General features: G+C 46.0%; 1 long non-coding RNA gene across 1 annotated transcript in view; it reads left to right on the plus strand.

Moving 5' to 3' along the window:
• The first annotated feature begins 1726 nt into the window (after positions 1-1726).
• LOC144805860 (uncharacterized) overlaps positions 1727-21586 on the plus strand; it is a 65873-nt gene continuing 46013 nt past the window's right edge. Inside the window, exons 1-2 of the long non-coding RNA XR_013605616.1 lie at positions 1727-1781; positions 21175-21294. This is a non-coding gene — a long non-coding RNA (uncharacterized LOC144805860). The remainder of the gene's footprint in view (positions 1782-21174; positions 21295-21586) is intronic.

Consider the following 21586-nt stretch of genomic DNA (forward strand, 5'->3'; position numbering starts at 1 on the left):
CCCTCACAGCACCAGCCCGGACTGCACCAGCCCTCACAGCACCAGCCTTCACCGCACCAGCCGTCACAGCACCAGCCTTCACCCCTCACTTCACCAGCCCTCACCGCACCAGCCCTCACAGCACCAGCCCTCACAGCACCAGCCCTCACAGCACCAGCCCTCACTTCACCAGCCCTCACTGCAGAAGCCCTCACAGCACCAGCCCTCACAGCACCAGCCCTCACAACACCAGCCCTCACAGCACCAGCCCTCACAGCACCAGCCTTCACCCCTCACAGCACCAGCCCTCACAGCACCAGCCCTCACAGCACCAGCCCTCACAGCACCAGCCCTCACTTCACCAGCCCTCACTGCAGAAGCCCTCACAGCACCAGCCCGCACTGCACCAGCCCTCACAGCACCAGCCCTCACTGCACCAGCCCTCACAGCACCAGCCTTCACCCCTCACTTCACCAGCCCTCACCGCACCAGCCCTCACAGCACCAGCCCTCACAGCACCAGCCCTCACAGCACCAGCCCTCACTTCACCAGCCCTCACTGCAGAAGCCCTCACAGCACCAGCCCTCACTGCAGAAGCCCTCACAGCACCAGCCCTCACAGCACCAGCCCTCACAGCACCAGCCCGGACTGCACCAGCCCTCACAGCACCAGCCTTCACCGCACCAGCCGTCACAGCACCAGCCTTCACCCCTCACTTCACCAGCCCTCACCGCACCAGCCCTCACAGCACCAGCCCTCACAGCACCAGCCCTCACAGCACCAGCCCTCACTTCACCAGCTCTCACTGCAGAAGCCCTCACAGCACCAGCCCTCACAGCACCAGCCCTCACAGCACCAGCCCGGACTGCACCAGCCTTCACAGCACCAGCCTTCACCCCTCACAGCACCAGCCCTCACAGCACCAGCCCTCACAACACCAGCTTCTGCTAATTGTAAATACAAGAGCATGGCTTTAAAAAACAATATTTGCTGCAAGCCCCGGATCAGCCAAATTAAAAGATGCTCACGTGGACACACATGTATCAAACATCATTTATAGATGCGGGCAGGAAATGGGTAAATCAAATGTTGATCTGGTATTTTTAGCTGTAAACATTGTTTCATCCGGTACCTCGCGCTGAGAGGGAGACAACAAACCGCGCGCGAGACAAGAGCCGCTCTGAGGTTCAGCCGCGCATGCCCAGGAGACGGGGCCTGTCACCAGTGCGCATGCGCAGGTTTAATCTGATCATGATAGTGTCACTGAGCATTGCGCAGGCGTCCTCACAGGGAAGCGGGGCCTGCAGAGTCCAACCGAGAGAGGATGTAACCGGGACCGTCAACACTGTCTTCCCTCAAACACGGGAAAACCCCAGGACCCAACTATGAGCGCGGGTTAAAAAGGGTCTGTTGGATGAACAACTGCGCATGCGCTGAGGACAGACACCGCCGCGAGCGCAGGCAAAAGAGAGCACATTGATTAGCAACTGCGCATGCGCCGAGGACTGACACTGCGTTTCACCGCGCAGCACCGCAGCTAGGGTTACAGAGTGTGTCTTGGATGAACACCTGCGCATGCGCTGAGGACAAACACTTCCTCCTTTGGCGGAGCACGATGCGCCTCAGCCAACGCTGAGAATTATTTAAGTGCAAAGCTCCTCGGGCGGCTCCTCTAATGGGGAAGTGTTTCTCTGCGCAGGCGCAATGTGACTTAGAAACATTTGTTGCGCAGGCGCAGTTAATACATTTCTCAGCCTGTGCACGTGATTTATTTCGGAGGTGTTAAGATGACCCGGAGCCGAGTAAGTTTACAGTCCTTTATTAGTTTAGTAATAAAGTAGAACACCCCGGACAGAGCGGAAGGCAAGGCTGCCGGTCAGGTGTTTAGTCCATAACTGGATGTCAGCTGGGATTCTAGAATGCCAGCTGATGACGCAGGGTGAGCGCGAGGGGACAACGGGAGCCTACAGGGGACACAGCAGGAGAGTACAGCTGGGATTCTAGAATGCCAGCTGATGACGCAGGGTGAGCACGAGAGGACAACGGGAGCCTACAGGGGACACAGCAGGAGAGTACAGCTGGGGTTCTAGAATGCCAGCTGATGGCGCAGGGTGAGCGCGAGGGGACAACGGGAGCCTACAGGGGACTGTAGAGTACTAAGATGCTGGTAAGATTGTATGCTTACGTTGTTATTGCTTGCTCTCATTGTTATTGCTCGTGCATACTCTTGCTTCACACGCGCATCTCTTGAAAGAGTGTTTTCTTTCAAGAGATGCGTTCCTCGTGGCATCTCTCACATGCAACCTTCAACTGTGGGTCTGCGACTTAGACAGTTGAGGCTTTGCCGTGTGTGGACGTGCTCCTGTGGTGCTCTGTTACTTTGGTAATAAACTTACCTTACTTCATTCAACTAAGCCTCCAGCCTGTTCCTGTGTTCTTTAAAAGTGCATCTTCACATTTGGCGACGAGGGACTCCTTTTTCTTCGAAAACAGAGCATCACAACCTTGCACCGTTCTCCTCCTCATCGTACTTCGCCAGAGCATGCTGTTCATCCTTCACCGTCAAGAAAACCCGGTTTAATTTGGCCTTCTGCATCAAGGTATCGGACATTTTCTTCACTTTCACCGATTTTCCTTCCTTGATGCGCCTCCTCTATGACGTGAGACGTTAGCGAGATCATCTTCTCGTTCCAAGCACACGTCATCACGCTCACACGCGCAATCACGTACCTACGCTACGCAGAGGGGCCATTTTGTTTTCTTTTGTCATTCAGCGTTACCATGGATACGATTTCACGATCGGAAAGATCGCAAAGCAAATGAATAATCGCATGTCTCTCAGGCATTAACGGTGAGCGCATTTCAAGGTTATTTTTCAACGGTGAGCCTATTTTCAAGGTTATTTCACTTTTCCTTGCATTTCAGACATTTGAAAAGTTCTTTTTATTTTAAAAAGTTCTTTTCTTGTGAACATTTTTAAAAGATTTCAGGCTTTTGCTGTTTAAAAATACTTTACATCCGTGTTATTCATTCAACATGGCTACTAACCAGCAAATTGTTGCTTTAAATTATTTTCTACCAGTTCCTGGTAAACCTAAGGAACCTTGGAGGCATTGGTTTCAGAACTTTGAAAGTTACTTAATTGCTATTGGAGCTGATGAATATTCACCAAAGAGAAAAATGGCTATTCTCTATAGCAATTTAGGAAAAGAAGGGAGACAAATTTTTAATAATTTGCCTAATCCTCTCCCAGCTTCAGGAAGTGGAGATGAAATTAATGAATATTCTGCTGCCATTCTAAAATTAAATAGAAAATTTCTTGATCAACCTAGTGTGATCCTTGAACGTTTTAACTTTATGAAAAGGCGTCAAGAACAAGATGAAACTGTTGAGGAATTTATTTCCGCTTTGAGGAATCTTGCTTCTGAGTGCAGTTTTGGCTCTTATTTGGACACAGCTCTTAGAGATCAATTTGTGTATAACTGCTGTCACAAAAAAATTCAAGAACGTATACTAAGCTGCAGAGATCCATCCTTATCTGAAGTACTCGAAATGGCCAAAGGAATCGAGAGATCAATTGTATCTTCTAAGTGCATCTCTCAAAGTACCTCTTCCTTTACTCCAACTGACTTGAGTGTTAACGCAGTTTATTCTAAGGGCAAGCCTTCTCAAAGACCGTTTCAAAGGAGAACAAACACTTTTTGTTTTCGTTGTGGTTCTAAAACACACTTGAGCAACAACCCTACTTGCCCAGCTCAAGGGAAAAAGTGCACTTTTTGTCTCAAAAATGGTCATTTCCAATCTGTGTGTCGCAACAGAAAGTCTTCTCAAATTAATAACATTTCTTATTTTTCAGGCGAAGATGCAGATGTTCAATCTATTGATTCTGATTTAAAAAATGTTACTATTAGTTCAGTCAATATTGATGCTAATGAGGGAAATTTAGCTGTAAAGGAAATTCTCTCCATTCATTCTGTCTCTATTTGTATGGTTGATTGCATTAATTCAGAACGTGTAAAGGATCCCTCTTGCCTAGTTATTGTTGATCAAATAGATATTGACATGATGGCGGATTCTGGTGCTCCAGTGACCATCATATCTGATCATTTGTTCAAGACCCACTGGTCTTCAAGAATTACCCTTGAACCTTTGGACATCATACCTAAAGGATATACTGGCAAGCAAATTGACATTTGGGGTTTCTTTATCACCAGTGTAACTTGTTTTGGAAGGTGCATTTACACAAAAGTTTATGTAGCTACTGATGGTAAATGTATTGTAGGGTGGCAAGACCTTGCTAGAATGGGCCTCAAACTTGTTCCTGGTTCAGAATTTCCTGTTCAAATCAATGAACAGAGTACCTTTTCTTTCATCAATTTTATAGATGTTGGAATTGTCAACAAAATTATTGCTGATTTCCCAGAAGTCTTTAATAATTCTGTTGGTATGATAAAAAACTACGAACATCGCATTCGTCTCAAACCTAACGCAATTCCTGTAATTCACAAGTTGAGGAATGTTCCTCTTAGCGTAAGAGACGATTTAAAAAAAGTACTTTTTAAAATGGTTGATGAGAAGATTATTGAAGCTGTGGATTCTTCACTTTGGGTTAGTCCTATTGTGGTCGTGAAGAAAAAGGATTCCAGTATTCGTCTCTGTGCGGATCTTAGATCACTTAATCAAAATATTCTTATCGACTGTTACCCTTTGCCCAGAATTCAAGAACTCCTCACCGGCATTGCTGAATCAAAATTGTTCACGCTCTTGGATTTAAGGAGTGCTTATCATCAAATTCCCCTGACTAAATGCTCTTCTGAACTCACCACTTTCATTACTCCTTTTGGGGCTTTTAAATATTTAAGACTACCTTTTGGATTGGCAAGTGCCGCAAGTGTGTTTCAAAAATTTATGGACAGCGTCTTATGTGGTGTTAAAGGTGTGCAAGCATATCAAGACGATGTTTTGATTCATTCTAAAAATGTTGATGAACATATTAAGGATTTACGTATTGTTCTGTCACGCTTCAAAAAAGTAGGAATCACCCTGGGAGAAAAAAAGTGTAAGTTTTTTGTGGAAGAATTAGACTATTTAGGTCATTCTATCTCCACCTCAGGTATCAAACCAAAACTTTCCCTTACGCAGGCTATTTCCAATGTACCCATCCCTAACAATAAGGACACTTTGAGATCGTTCCTCGGTCTCACCGAATATTACTCGAGATTTGTCATGAACTATGCCCAGTTAGTTCAACCTCTTAGGATGCTAATAAAAAAGGATGTTACCTTCTTGTGGAATGATGAGGCAAATTCAGCTTTTAATAACATAAAAGAGGTTATCGTAAATGCCCCAGCCCTATCATCTTTCACACCAGGCCTGAAGTGTGGCATTTATGTTGATGCTAGCCAAAAGGGTCTTGGTGCAATCCTTTGTCAATGGAAAGGTTCTGTAGAACACACCATTGGTTTTGCCTCAAAGTCACTGAACAATGCCGAAGGTAATTATAGCACAATTGAGAAAGAGGCTCTTGGCTGTGCATGGGCTGTAGAAAAATTCAAAGTCTACATTTGGGGTTCACATTTCTTACTATACACTGATCATAAACCCCTACTACACCTTTTAAACGGAAATGGTACTGGTAAAGCCTCTTCCAGGTTAGTAAGGATTCTTTCTAAGCTACATGATTTTAATTTCAGCATTCACCATGTACCTGGAGGTAAAAATATGAGAGCAGATGCACTTTCCAGGTTGCCTTTGGAAAATGACGAAGATGTTCTCAGAGATGACATTGAGTGTGTCGTAGCCTCTTTGGAAGACTTAGTTCTTTCTCCTCTTTCTATTTCTGAGGAAGACTGGTCCAAATGCTATTCCGAAGATGAAATTCTTGTGGCTGTGAAAAACTTAATAGTTTCAGGCTGGCCTAAGATACGTTCCCTTCCTGCCCCCTTGAAGTCCTTTGCACAAGTTTCAGACGATTTGACCATTATCAATGGCATTGTTTTTAGGGGTGATCGATGTGTTCCTCCTTTGGCTTTAAGAAAAAAATTATTTTTTGCAGCCCATCAAGGTCACTTAGGTGTAGGTGGAACCTCTCGCAAATTGAAAGAACATTTTTGGTGGCCTGCCATGGAGAGAAACGTCAATGATTGGGTTGATTCTTGCAGTACTTGTCTGGTATCAGACAAACACTGGAAATTACAGAACCTACCTTTACATAATGTTCCCATTCCTGAGGAATCCTGGGTCAAGCTAGCGATTGATTTTTCTGGTCCTTTTGAGATTCTTCCTAGATCTCAACGTTACATAGTCTCCCTTGTTGACTATCACTCTAAGTGGTTTGACTTTGATTTTTGTACTAACCCAGATTCTACGTCAGCAATTACATTTTTGGAAAGAATTTTTAGAATAGAAGGTCCCCCTAAGGAAATAGTCAGTGACAATGGTTCGCATTTTTGCTCCCGTGTCTTAGAAGAATTTTTGAAGAAGTTTGACGTCAAACACTTAAAAGTCGCTCTTTACTCTCCCGCATCCAATGGTTTGGTTGAACGGATGAATAGATTTTTGAAAGAAGGCATTCAAACTGCTTTCTCCTGCAAAATGGATGTTGAAGTTTTTCTAAGGGAAAAAGTTTGGGCCTACTTAATTACCCCTCACTCCACTACGGGCATTTCACCTTTCAGACTCCTTAAAAAAAGAAACCCACATGGTACTGTCTGCCCTTCTTGGATCAAAGATTTAACCCCTCAGGTTTCCAAATGCATATCCTGTTCTGATAAGTTGGTTGTAAAAAGTAATGTTGTGAAACAACAATCTGGACAAAAGCGAAATTTTGATCCTAAAGTTCTTTCCACCCCTGAAATGTTTACTGTAGGTGATTGGGTCATGTTCAAAACCATGGATAGAGTCTCTCCAAGTTTTCTATGCCCACTCAAGTTCTCAAGGTTTCTAAAGGTTCCCTGTTTTTAGATAAGAGAGGGTGGCGTAACATACGCTCTCTCATTAAATTAACCTCTGAACAAGTCATGATCATTCGCAGAAATAAACATGGGAATGACAACTCTTCCTATGTTGATTATGATTTTCCCACAAAGTTAGATACTCCTTCTCTCACCCAGGTGGAATCTTTGTCTCCCAATAATACCATTCTTTCTCCCCAAGATTCCCAAGGTGAGATGTCCTCTCCTTCTGTTGAGGTCACCCTTCCTCTTCAAGACACTCAAGAAAATGTTGAAATTTCATCTCCCTCTACTTCCACTTCAGATGTGACAACTAGAACACACAGGAATTGTTCTTTCCCTACACGTTTTAAAGACTTTTACGTAGACTAAGTTTTATTTCCGTTAGTTAAGTTTTCTTTATTTGTTTTGAGGGAAGGGAGGAGATGTAGAGTACTAAGATGCTGGTAAGATTCTATGCTTACGTTGTTATTGCTTGCTCTCATTGTTATTGCTCGTGCATACTCTTGCTTCACACGCGCATCTCTTGAAAGAGTGTTTTCTTTCAAGAGATGCGTTCCTCGTGGCATCTCTCACATGCAACCTTCAACTGTGGGTCTGCGACTTAGACAGTTGAGGCTTTGCCGTGTGTGGACGTGCTCCTGTGGTGCTCTGTTACTTTGGTAATAAACTTACCTTACTTCATTCAACTAAGCCTCCAGCCTGTTCCTGTGTTCTTTAAAAGTGCATCTTCACAGGGACACAGCAGGAGAGTACAGCTGGGGTTCTAGAATGCCAGCTGATGACGCAGGGTGAGCGCGAGAGGACAACGGGAGCCTACAGGGGACACAGCAGGAGAGTACAGCTGGGGTTCTAGAATGCCAGCTGATGACGCAGGGTGAGCGCGAGGGAACAACGGGAGCCTACAGGGGACACAGCAGGAGAGTACAGCTGGGATTCCAGAATGCCAGCTGATGACGCAGGGTGAGCGCGAGGGGACACAGCAGGAGAGTACAGCTGGGATTCTAGAATGCCAGCTGATGACGCAGGGTGAGCGCGAGGGGACAACGGGAGCCTACAGGGGACACAGCGGGAGAGTACAGCTGGGGTTCTAGAGTGCCAGCTGATGATGCAGGGTGATCGCGAGGGCACAACGGGAGCCTGCAGGGGACACAGCAGGAGAGCACAGCTGGGATTCTAGAATGCCAGATGATGACGCAGGGGGTAAATGTAAATGTAAATTGATACTTGTATAGCGCACTACTCACCCGCAAGGGTCTCAAGGCGCTTTTACGAACACCGCTGTGGAACCCATCCTGGCTTTCCCTGTGAGGCATCCACTCCTGGGCACCCCCAGGGTGAGGCCAGGCATCCTTAGCAGTGTGGGGGCCGTTGTGGAGATTAAGCAAGCTATTGCCCAGAGTTGCAGAGTGGGACTCTATGATTAGAATAGGCACCGAGGCGAGATTTATCAGGTCTGTGGAATTTTTGAGTCCAAGACCCGCAGAGGCGGGGAATTGAACCCTGGTCCCGGGCTAGACCTCTGCATCAGGGTCTGCTGCTCTAACCATTGAACCACACTTCTCCACTAGGGGGGGACAACGGGAGCCTACAGGGGACACAGCAGGAGAGTACAGCTGGGATTCTAGAATGCCAGCTGATGACGCAGGGTGAGCGCGAGGGGGCAACGGGAGCCCGCAGGGGACACAGCAGGAGAATACAGCTGGGATTCTAGAATGCCAGCTGATGACGCAGGGTGAGCCCAGTCTGCCACCCCAGTTCAGACATGGCTACATGCAAATCAGTCTGACCCTGTGCCTCATGGGAACAGTCCAGCCCGAACTGCCACGCCATGCCTTCCCTGGACCGGTTTCTGGCATTCCAGCCGTCTTCAGCCCGGCGTGCTTGAATCCAGTGGCAAAGTGAGCGAGGGACTCACGTCTGAGCATACCCAGCCACACTTATGGCGGCCAAAAGCGGTACAAAAGGGGGTGGTAATGGACGGAGCATCTGAACCAATCAAACACTCACACCCAGTCACACCCAGTCAAAAGATCTGGGTTTACTCCATCACCGTTCTTTAGCCCACTCTGCCACCCCAGTTCAGACATGGCTACATGCAAATCAGTCTGACCCTGTGCCTCATGGGAACAGTCCAGCCCGAACTGCCACGCCATGCCTTCCCTGGACCGGAAACAAGCTTCCGAGGACCGGTTTCTGGCATTCCAGCCGTCTTCAGCCCGGCGTGCTTGAATCCAGTGGCAAAGTGAGCGAGGGACTCACGTCTGAGCATACCCAGCCACACTTATGGCGGCCAAAAGCGGTACAAAAGGGGGTGGTAATGGACGGAGCATCTGAACCAATCAAACACTCACACCCAGTCACACCCAGTCAAAAGATCTGGGTTTAATCCATCACCGTTCTTTAGCCCACTCTGCCACCCCAGTTCAGACATGGCTATATTCAAATCAGTCTGACCCTGTGCGTCTTGGGAACTGTCCAGCCTGAACTGCCACACCCGTAGATTTTTCATCCCATCTAGCCTCTGCATCGCCACTCTGACTTTTGCTCGAAGAATTAGCACGTTACACAGTACCAAACCCTGTCAGCTGAAACCCCTGAGGAATCGGGTTTTTGCTTGCAGGAATCGGGAAGCAGGAGACTAGCCCTGAAATCGGTAGTCTCACGCCTGAATCGGGAGGGTTGGAATGTCTGGAGTACGATTACTGCAACTCAACACATCTTCTTCCCAAAGGATGTAAACAATGGAACGAATGTGGAAGGAAACATCCACCCATACTTAGTCACACACAAAGTCTTTGAACTTGCTTGGCATAGCCACAGTGCTCCCGCATCTGCTGGTGATAATTTCCGCATTGTTAATACCGCCTCCAGATTCCAGTTCTTCCTCATAAGACTCACTACTTTCTTCTCTTGATTCATCAGTGGTTTCGCTGCCTATGACATCTCTCTTTACCCCAATGGACTCTATTTGTTCTTGATGTGAAGGAGCAACAACATACCGTCAGTCAAAGTCCTTCTGATCTCCCTCATCAGCAGGTTTGTTGGTGTCCAATTCCACATCCTTTGCCTTTTCAATATTGTTCTCCATCTCGCATTTGGATAATGCAGATGCATGCCACACTTTTCCATCGCTCAGGAGAGCCGAATTGCAAAACACCTTTTCCACCACCAAGGGTTGGGTGAATCTGTTCTGTCCTTTCTCAATGTGTCCACTTCTCTTTACTCTCACCCAATCACCTACCTGGATGGCTAGTGGTTTGCATTTGAGTTTATTGTCAAATTGCCTTTTGTATGCCATCCGTGCCTTCTGTACATTCTTCCTGACCTCCTCTGTAGACCAATTGGCTTTCCTACTTGTCTTGAGCCATCCTACATTGTCCTTGGATAGTGCTGTTCTTCCAATGTAGGATGGCTCAAGACAAGTAGTAAAGCCAATTGGTCTACAGAGGAGGTCAGGAAGAATGTACAGAAGGCACATATGACATACAAAAGGCAAGTTGACAATAAACACAAATGCAAATCACTCATCATTTCAAACGGGCTGATTCCTGTGCTCTCCCTAGGAGTTATTCTGTGTGCCCAAATCATTTTTTTTGTTTCCATTTTCTAACACAACCCGTTGTTATTTGCTAGTTGTATGGTACCTTTTACCACTCTGTTAAACCTCTCTACAGCTCCATTACCAGATGGGTGGTATACTGAAGTAGTTTTATGTGTTACTCCGTTTCTTTCGATAAACTTCTTGAAGGCGACAGAAGTGAATTGCTTGCCATTGTCACTCACGATAATTTTTGGGATACCTTCTCTTGTAAATACTCCATCAAGGAACTTGACAATGTCATTTGCTTCTACTTTATGGAGTATTTTGATCTCCGAGCATTTTGAAAAATGTTCGACCAAAACTACGATATACAACAGATCTTCCTGATATCGTATTGGGCCCATGACATCTATTCCCACACTCCCCCAAGGCATCTCAGGGCAAGGCAATGGATGCAAAGGTGGTTTGAGTGTGATTTTGGGCTTGTCCGAGTTTTCACATTTAGCACAGGTCCTGACTCCAAATCACACCCTGGCCACCAGTACCAAAATGTTATTCTCTGTTTAGTTTTATGATACCCTTATGTCCTTCGTGGCATATTTACAGAATTTTCTTTCTTAGATTCTCGGGAGGTATTACCCTCCCCTGTCTTAATATTAATCCCCCTTCCACAGATAATTTGTTTCTGAGTTCCCAGTACGGTTTCATCTTGTTTTTGATGTGGTTTTTGTCTGGCCATCCATTGATGATAAATTTGTTTACTTCCTGTATCACTTCATCCTGTTCATATTCCTTTTCCCATTCATTTTTTTTGAATGCTCGGAAATTCTTTGCTAATGTTAGCCACTCATCTTCTTTATCTTCTTTATCCTCTTCCTCTTCCCTTCCTTGTAGGGGTAAGCGGCTGAGAAAGCCTGCCACTATGTTTCTTGCACCTGGAAGATACTTTACTTAGTAGTTGTAGTCCAATAGTCTTACAGAAAATCTTGCCAATCTGGGAGATGCGTTATATAGTCCCTTAACAGTCAACACTTTTGTCAAAGGTTTGTGATCACACCTTAGGGTCACCCTTTTTCCCCACACATATTGGCGGAAATGCTCCAAACCCCACACACATGCAAGTGCCTCCCGTTCAATCACCGAGTACTTCTCCTCGGTGGGGGTGAGTGACCGTGATGCGAAGGCAACTGTCACTTCCTTTCCTTCTGGTCCAACTTGCGAAAGTATAGCGCCTATACCTTTTCCACTCGTGTCTGTTGTGACTATACTCTCTAGCTCTGGGTCGAACCCTTGTAGGGGTGGAGCATCACAAATTTCCTTTTTAAGGTTTATAAATGCCTCGTTGCAATCTCTAGACCATACAAATTTGTTTTTACTTTTTAGTAATTTTCTAAATTCATATGTGTTTGTTGAGAAATTCCTTACAAATTTTGAATAAAATTCCACTAGCCCTAAGAAGGCTCTTAATTCTTCTTTTGTTTGTGGTTCAGGAGCATCCTCAATAGCCCTAACCAACTCTTTCTTTGGTTTTATTCCTTCTTGTGTTATTTCATGACCTAAGTACGTCACTGTTCTCTCTGCAAATTTGCATTTGGTGTATTCTGCTGTCAATCCACCTTCTTCCAGTGTCTTGAGAACTTTTATTAATTTTTGATCATTATCTGTTTAGGTTTTTCCCATTACCAGGATGTCATCTTGAAAGATGAGCATGTCTTTGACATCCTTAAATACCTCATGCATGAGTCTCTGAAATAGTGCCGCTGCCGATGCTAGTCCAAAAGGTACTCTTTTGAACCTATAACATCCGAACGGTGAAATGAAGCTGGTTAGGCACCTACTGTCTGGGTGTAGAGAAACCTGGTGGTATGCGGCAGTTAAAACTATTGTTGAAAAAATACCTTCATACCTTTTGTCCAGGGGTGTGGAATATTTTTAAAAATGTACTTGTCCAGTGGACAAAATTGTGCAGAAAACTACTTGTCCTGCAAAGAAATCTACTTGTCTTACCTATTTCCTAAATCAGTTAAACCGACCGCCAAAACTGTATGTTTGATCTTAGAGAGTGCATTTTAGGCATCCTAGTGCTGAAGCATTGGGAGAACAATGTCCACAAAGAGGGAGCATACAGGAATCAGAAATTACACTTTACCCGGTGTATGCTATACTGGTAAATCAATATTGCATACTTACATGACATATATTTTTGTACAAGATATTTACAATGATTATAAAAGATTGTCACAAATCAGCTAGAACCAAGGCTGCCATGTTTTAATAAAGTACACAGTGGTATAAGCAGACATCCAGGGAGAACCATGAATAATATGACTGGCAGGACAAATCTAGCAAAAAAAGATCTGCGGGGCCTGATGACGAAAGCCAGAAGAATTAACTTGTTTGTTTTCCAAACTTTCTCCATTTTTTCAGATGGAGGCTTGAGAGTACTCTAGCAAATTGTAGGGGCATTTTGAAAGGACATAGGCGCAGACACAGAGGATTTTGACCAGAAACAACAACTTATGAATAGTTTTTACTTTGTGCTATCCGGATGTGCTCAACCATCATTTTGTCCCGGAAAGCCAACTCACAAGTCTGCAGATAGACAGAAAGGATTGATAGGTTGTGGAATAGGGTCAAAAATCAATGGCAACTTAAAGAAAGGGTTACATAGTTGGGTGTTAGAAAGACAACATAAAAAGTCAGACATTTGCAAAAGAAGAAGGAGGAATGGAAAAATAGGATAACAAGAATGAACTCACAGTAAATGTGACAGTCACCTTGGTCATGTGGTTAATCTGGAGGTGGCTGCCCCAGTATTCAGCCTTCAAAAATTGATAACATCCCCAGTATGTGATTAATACTTCGCAAAGCCGTGGGTGTCTCCCTCTGGACAGCAGCCAGAGAACAAGTCAATAGAGACTGAGGCAAGTGTTGCACCTGTGCGCTGTACACAAGATTTTTAAAATGAAGCACATGTCAGAGTCCTCCAGGTGTAACATGTTCTAAGCACTCCCTGACACCAGAACATGGAAAACCCTCCATCACATGTATGACAGAGGTAACAACATTTACAAACATTCACATCAGCATTACAGCGGGAGTCAGTGACGATCAAGAGGTTACATGGAGAGCCAGTGACGTATCCGGGGGGAGGGGTGCAGGGTGGGTTATGGAGGGATGCAGTGATGTCCTGAGGGAGGAGGTACACAGGGTGGCAGCGATGTAACAGGGTGGGCAGGAGGAAGGAGGAGTTGCAGAGGAAGGCAGCGATGCCCTTAGGTGGGGGTTAAAGTGGGAACCACGGATGGCCCATTAGTTAACATCTAAATATGGGAGAGGTCCTAAAGTAGGAACCACTTCTGGCTTCAGGGTAGGGAATACAACAAAGCTAGGGTTATGCTGATTTTTAAAGAAGAGAGATGGTTTGGCATTTAACAGAACAGGGAGATGAGAAACACAGGGAACTAGAAGGTTGGTAGAGGGCAGAAAGAAGGGAGGGCAGCAGGGAAGTGGAGGAATAGTGGTTTTACCCTGGTAGTTTGAGAGCAAAGGAAGGGAACCAAAGTTGGTTAGAGATGTATAAGGATATATATAAAAAGCAAAAAAAGCGGGCTTTTATTGGGTAAGAAATACAGCATTGGGGTTAGACTAGGCCACAATGGTAAACTGTACCAATGGCAGAGATTTTAGACACAGCAAGAGAAAGGAGATGGGTTGAGCAGGGAATTAGAAAAAAGACAAGTTCTGAGACTGCAAACAGGAGAAGGTAAGGGTGGTAGACATAGCTTGAGGGGGTTAGGGTGTTACGTAGCAAGTAGAGGATGTTCTATAGTTGGTACGTTTGTAATGTATGCCGGCTGGCACACAGCATAAGTACACTTTCGATTGCTTCTGCTGCCTCTCCTGAGAGGTTTGCAAAGTTAGTTGTTTCTGCTTTAAGCAGCTTCTAACTGGAACTTTTCCATGTGTTGTATTTATTTGTTTTGCATAGGATTACTTTCCTGCAGAAAAAACGTCCTTCCTGACTGCCTGGGAGTAAAAGTATTGGATCTGTGGTGTAATTTCATGTTCAGCTTCATTGCAAGATGTAGCTGTGAAAGAGAATCCGGGGTTCTATAGGCACATTTTCTTTGGAAACACTTACATTACCTTCTCAACGCAGTTTACTTTCCTATCTATTTTTAAGAAACACATTTCTGTACACTGCATAAACACACTGTCCTGCCGTACATGCTGCTTTATTTACCCCTCCCAGTACATTTGAAGTACATTTCTGCCTTATGTAGGCACACAATGCGCCAGGCTCTTATGAAAATGTGGCTTTATTATCAGCTGCCACATGAGGGCGCCTCGTTATACCTCTTCGTTTTTATTTGCTTCCGTGTACTTTATCTCTGTTCTCCTTACAACACATTTTTTTTTAGTCATGTGATAGTTCTTCGTAAGATATAAACTGTCCGAAAGCTGTACCTCACCCAAGATGTCTCCCACGCAACGTGCTTAGTTCAGCACATCGCGCTGTCCATCTTTCCTCACTAAACATCTACGTTCTCTTCAGCTTTTACTTCTCCATTGTTCTGTTTTTATAAGCAGATATCCCTTCACGATGCCTTTTTGCTCTCACTTGCATTCAATATTCTAGAGTGCATCGATGCTCGTTCTTCACTTCGCGCTCTCTTTTACACCGTGCCAATCTGTCATTTATTTAGTCCTGTTTCTTTTTACAATGCGCATTTGCTGCCAGTCTCAGAGCCGATCACCTCACTGTAACATCGATACAGGCGCCAATACAGTCAGATGCTTGATTTCTCTTCAATGCTTTAATTAGTGCACACGCTTTTGATATTTTGCGCTGTCATCAATTCGCTATCTTTCCGGCATCCAGTTATTCCTCCAACTTGTACTTCACTTCCATTTTTTTTTTCTCGCTTCGTAGATTAAGCATTCCTTCCTTTTTTTCATATCACACGCGTGGATGTTCCGGTGTGTTGCTTCACCTCGTCGCCATTGTAAAGATGACCCGGAGCTGAGTAAGTTTACTGTCCTTTATTAATTTAGTAATAAAGTATAACATACCGGACAGAGCGGAAGGCAAGGCTGCCGGTCAGGTTTCTAGTCAATAACTGTCAACTGTCAATTGGATGTCAGCTGGCATTCTAGAATGCCAGCTGATGACGCAGGGTGAGCGCGAGGGGACAATGGGAGCCTACAGGGGACATAGTAGGAGAGTACGATTACTGCAACTCAACAGGAGGATTCCGTGTGTCTGGAAAAAACAGTTTGTTTTTTTTGGCATATTTTATACAGTGCGAACTCGACCCGAAGGTATTGGAGCGCTTTCCATGAGCACCGTTGAAGTAACACAGTTAATGAAGAAGAACATCAGGAAGCCGGAAATCGTTTAAGTAAGTATTTATTCTCATCAAGAAAGCCCACGGCCAGCTGGGAGCAGCGTGACTGTGAAAATCAGCTGGTGAAGAAGAATGGTGACACTCGCGGTGACGCGGGTTAAGTCATATGTCAAGGTTCCAAATGACGTAAGAGTCATTCAACCAATCACAAGTGACATGCTAATGACTACAGGATAACCACAAGAATATACAACAACCGTATTTACATTACACATTCAGGCGCAGGGAGATTGAGTGATTTGCCCAGAATCATAGGATGTGGCCGCGACCCCGAGGCTCAAACCCTGGTTTCCATCCTCTCCCCGGTGTTTCCGGCCCAGGTTGTATCCTCGCTGGATCTGACTCTTTCCAGGTTGCGGCCTCTATCCAAGGCTGTTCACAGTCTGCACTCCGTGGAAGATCGCATCACTCTTTCATTAATCTGTGATATGAAGTTTTGTGTTCGCTCCGCGCGGGGACACAATTAATAAGGTACAAGAACCGCCTCGTGCCACAGCACACGCTAAGATGTATGCAAGTGCAAAGCTGCTCGGTTTGGCTCCTCTATGGAAGGGGGAGTGTCTTTCCTCTGCGCAGGCGCAGTGAAACTCCGCACCCTCTGTCTAAGGCTGTTCATGGTCTGTACTCCGTGCAAGGTCCCAACACTTTTTGATTGCTCTGCGATAGGAAGTAGTATCTTCGCTCCGCACATGCGCAGCTGTGGCGCGCGGTCCTGCGCATGCGCAGTTATGAGACGGAATGTGGCTCGTGCAGCGGCGTGAGCGCGCGCGTTAGTCTCAAGGACATCCGAGCGGTGCCTTCTCTGCCTCCACTGACCGGTGCACCTGGTGAGACGAGGCCTGGAGGGCCACAACCTCCCAAGGGACCCTGAGGAGGGGCTGGTGCACTGCACCCTGCAGAGAGCCACAGCTGCCAAGGTTTCAGATTGCCATGTGTGACATTTTTATAATTTCAGTGAAATTATGAGTGACGTTTAACGACTATGAATGACATTTAACAGCTATGAGTGACATTTAACGGCTTTGAGTGACGTTTAACAGCTATGAGTGACATTTAACGACTGAGTGACATTTAACGGCTAAGAGTGACATTTAACAGCTATGAGTGACATTCAATAGCTATGAATGACATTTAACATCTATGAGTGACATTTAACAGCTATGAGTGACACTCTCTCCCGAGCACAATCCAGCAATGAAGACGAGGAAAACCTATAAATATCAGAAATGACACCCATTTGAGCAGCAAGGAACTGGAAACTGCTGCAAAGCGCCGGTGCATGACATTTCAATGTACTTATGAATATGAGTCCCATTCAGCGGCCAAATGTGGGACACTTAGGGTGGCACTTTCTGCATTTAAAAAATCATCCAATTTTGAACAATGAGAAGCTCTAAACATATTATGAAAATAATGGGAAACTATTGAAATGAAAGGTCACTAACCTACAACCCCTTTCTAATATAACTACATATTTAAACTAATTGCGGCAAAGCCTTTCACGGCAATGAAGACACATGAGAAGGACGTTTGATGGGACTGTGAGACACTTGCTTAGCTTGACAAGACCTCACTCATGGATCAACACTGTGCAGCAGAGGCCAGTGCGTCAAGAAATATAGACGGGCCAGTTACTCTGAATCACTTTTGCAAATGTGCGCTCTGTACAATTATACAAATCTCAATCTCAGCTGCACAGAGAGTGTTATTATTGGTGCAGAAAAGAATGATGCTTCATTTCAACCGCGCTATTCTAAAACACAGACTCTTATTTCCTCTGAAAACTACATAATAATTAATTGCCCGTCAATTGTCAAGGTACAAAATTGTGGCTAACATGAGGCTTTACCCAAAATGACATTGCCATGGAGCATATGCTAAGTAAGGGATTTTTGCACATAGGTCAGGTGGGCTGAGGGAGTTCCTGACGCTTTAAATCACAGACGGGCAAAGTTAGTTTATGCAATTGTTATTTACGAGTGAGAGGCCAAGGGGGGGAGTCGGAAGCACCTCTGCTGAGTGACTGTGTGTAAGTGTCTATGTAGAGTAAGTGAGTAGGGAGCGTGCTGGATGCGGAGGGCCGGGCGGCAGCGTTTAAACAGCAATTAGGTAACTGCCTCCAGATGCTATTGTTTGTGAAATTATTTTTTCTGTTGATGATCAGACTCGTGCTGCTCTGCGGCTGTACTGACACAAAAGTACAATAATAAACTGACTGTACAGTACTAAGTCAGTCACAGTTCTGCCTGACACGCAGCACTTTGCCTGTTGGAATGATGTAACTTAAGTAACACTTACTTGGACTAGACAAGTTCAGACTGCTGTCTCTTCCCGGTCAGTGACCGGCCGCTCAGCAGTGCACCCGGACTAGTTATGCCACACAATGCACATCATGGACAAGTTGCCGATGATGCCCACGGCGAAGACGGTCAATGAGAGCAGCATCACGGCGTAGGTGCTATACGAGTTCTCCGTCATGGGGTAGAGTGGGTTCTGGACTTGCGGGCACTTCTGGTCAGTCTTGGTTGTTTCCCCTGTGCTCTCAGCCCTGTCCGTCTCCGAGGCCCCAAGGGTATTTGGCTATCACCCTCGGCTCATACTGCTGCACGGCCTTGGCATCGTCGTCCTCTGCACCTCTCCGCACGTTCAACAAGGTCCCAGAGGTGTCTGGAGCACCCCACCCTGCCACTTGTTCATACGAAGGCAGAAGCCAGTATTGCCCTGTGGTGGTTCCACTGACTGACTCCCCGTGCCTCGGTTATCCAGAAACATCTCTTCCTCAGTCTGTGGACCCGTCCTCCACGGCCGGGACGTCAGCCTGCCTCATAAACGAAGCAACTTCGGATGCCTTGTCCCCCGCCAAAGTCCGAGCTCACTAAAGGTCACATCCGGATTATAATCCCCCAGGGTGTGACAGTAGCAGCAACCAATCACTGCAGAGAGCCGGCCCCCCCATCGGTAATTGCGAGAGCAGTGTGTAAAAGCCGTGCGGGGCCGCCGCAATTAATCATGTAGCCTGGAGCGAGGCGCGAAAGGGCGGGCAGATTAATTGATGCATTGTAAGACTCTCAGCCACTCCAGAGCTGCGAGCAGAATTTTTTTTACTATTTAGGAACTACTGAGTACAGCAAGCAGCTGCTGCCACCATATCTAGGAACAGCAGAGCCGGCGCACAGGTTCACAGGCACCACAGGTGGCACGCGCTGGCAAGTGGCATTAAATGCATGACAATGCATTTCAGTGCGGTGATGCGGAACACCGCACTGAAATGCATGAGTGTCACACCTGATGCTTGATACTTGACAGGCATGGATGGTGACCAGTGCAATGCACCGTGCAGAGTGTGACTGGTGCACTGCACCATGCAGTGTGACAGGTGCACCGTGCAGAGTGTGACTGGTGCACTGCAGTGTGCAGAATGTGACTGGTGCACCGTGCAGAGGGTGACAGGTGCGCCGCACTGTGCAGTGTGGCTGGTACACCGTGCAGAGTGTGACTGGTGCACTGCACCGTGCAGAGTGTGACTGGTGCACTGCACCGTGCAGAGTGTGACTGGTGCACTGCACCGTACAGAGGGTGACAGGTGCACTGCACCGTGCAGAGTGTGACTGGTGCACTGCGCCGTCCAGTGTGGCTGGTGCACCGTGCAGAGTTTGACTGGTGCACTGCACCGTGCAGAGGGTGACTGGTGCATTGCACCGTGCAGAGTGTGACTGGTGCACTGCACCGTGCAGAGCATGACTGGTGCATAGAATACAAACGGGATGTCATGTTATAAAAAACAATGGAAAAGGAGTGAACAACTTAACCACCTTCCCCGTGACAAGAGATAGTTTATTATAAAACAGAAGACCTCTGGGCTTTTTCAGCAGACCCCATACCTCAAGGCCTAGATTCAATGTTCACATCGCAGGACAAACACTGTTTGGAAAGGTGTCGCTCTCTGTGTGTGAAAACATCTTATGTTTGCAATATTAAAGTACACGATTTCCAGAGGTGCAGATGTGTGAAGCTTGTTATGCCTAGGTGCGAGGGACAGATCAGAAAAGAATAACAAGGGGCATTGTTGTTTAACCTTGAACATCATGTGCAGACTAAACCTCAGAGCACAGCATAGAACTTGCAAAGCAGACAGTTCTCATGTGTAAAAGGGGCACAAATAAGTATTGCGAAATAGATTTTTGCATTGTCGTGCGCAAAAGCAGGTTCATGGCAGCAAAGCTCATACTAATTTAGAAATTGTCGACAATGGACCTACAAGCCTTACTACACTTCTGTTTAATGCTCGGAAACCCACCTGCTCCCGAATCGCTAGAAGCCTCTGAGCTGTTTTCGTTTGTCTTCAAGAGGATCACCTTCAAACTCCTCATCCACGCACACAAGGCCCTCCACAACGCCGGACCAGCATACCTCAACCACCGACTCAACTCCCACACCCCCACCCGCAACCTCCACTCTGCCTACCTTGCCCTCGCCACAGTACCTCGCACCCGAAAATCCACAGCCGGCGGCAGATTCTTCTCCTACCTCGCTGCCAAGACCTGGAACACTCTCCCTACCCATCTGCGACAGACCCAGGACCTGCCGGCCTTCAGGAGACTCCTCAAGACCTGGCTCTTCGATCAGTAGCAGCCCCCCCCCCTCCCCCCTCAGCACCTTGAGACCCCCACGGGTACGTAGCGCGCTTTACAAATGGTATTGTATTGTATTCCGCCTGAGTTATTATCTTGTATTACTGCGTCCCGTACAAATTGGTCCTCCTCCGTATCAATATCTTCAGATGTACTCCTGAACATATTGGAATTGAAGTCCCCGTAATGATCAGGCTGTTGGTATGCTCTTCCGTTATAATTTTATCGAGCTCCTCCTGATTCTGAGCACTTGCAGAGGTGCTAAGCTGTGCATCATTGGCTCCATAGCATAAATGCTCTTTATAGAGCTGTATGTAGCAAGGCCTCCCTTGCTGTGGCCGAATTTGGAGCTTTTAATAGCAAGTAGGGAGAGCAGATTAAATCCGTTTAATGCTGGTGCCGATTCGCACCAAGTTTCCTGGAATGAAATAGAACACTGGGGCTTTAGAGACCACCCTTTTAACAAGAAAAGCAAAACTACAAGTCCCATAAGCAATAGTAATGGAAGGTGCCTAGCATGCCCTGGGGCGACAGCCGATTCAGTATATCCAGTTTAATTTTTTCAGTATTTGACACAATATTGAATTTGTAACCTTTTGTTTTTATGGTCATGAGTCACCAGAATACTAAAACATGTTGTTTCTTTTAATTTCAAGGTCCATTATGTAATGGTCACCAACTTGGAAGCTCTGTTCGTTCTTCAGTGTTTGTCATTGATCTCCAGGGTGTGGCTAGTGTGGGTCAGCCCCCTGCATCGATCCCGATAACTCACACAGGTAAGGACCTTGTAGCAGCAACATGATATCCCGGCAGTTGTCTTTAAGAAGTGCGCTCTGAGGCAGGTATCCTGATACAACATTTTTCTGTGCTCTCTCTCAAACTGCAAGAACCCAGAATCTTCCCACGTCTGTGAGAAAATTGAGTGATTCCAAGAATAAAATCAAATTGTAATTTTTGTAAAAAGCCTGCCACTATCTGCTATGTACATTTGTTCAAATAAAACAAAACACATCGGAAGGCCAACTATTCTATCATGCATTTAATGCAAAAATAGCAAAAGGCCAAGCA

The sequence above is a fragment of the Lissotriton helveticus genome, assembly GCF_964261635.1.
Source record: "Lissotriton helveticus chromosome 1_1 unlocalized genomic scaffold, aLisHel1.1 SUPER_1_unloc_3, whole genome shotgun sequence".
NCBI classification, from domain to species: domain Eukaryota; kingdom Metazoa; phylum Chordata; class Amphibia; order Caudata; family Salamandridae; genus Lissotriton; species Lissotriton helveticus.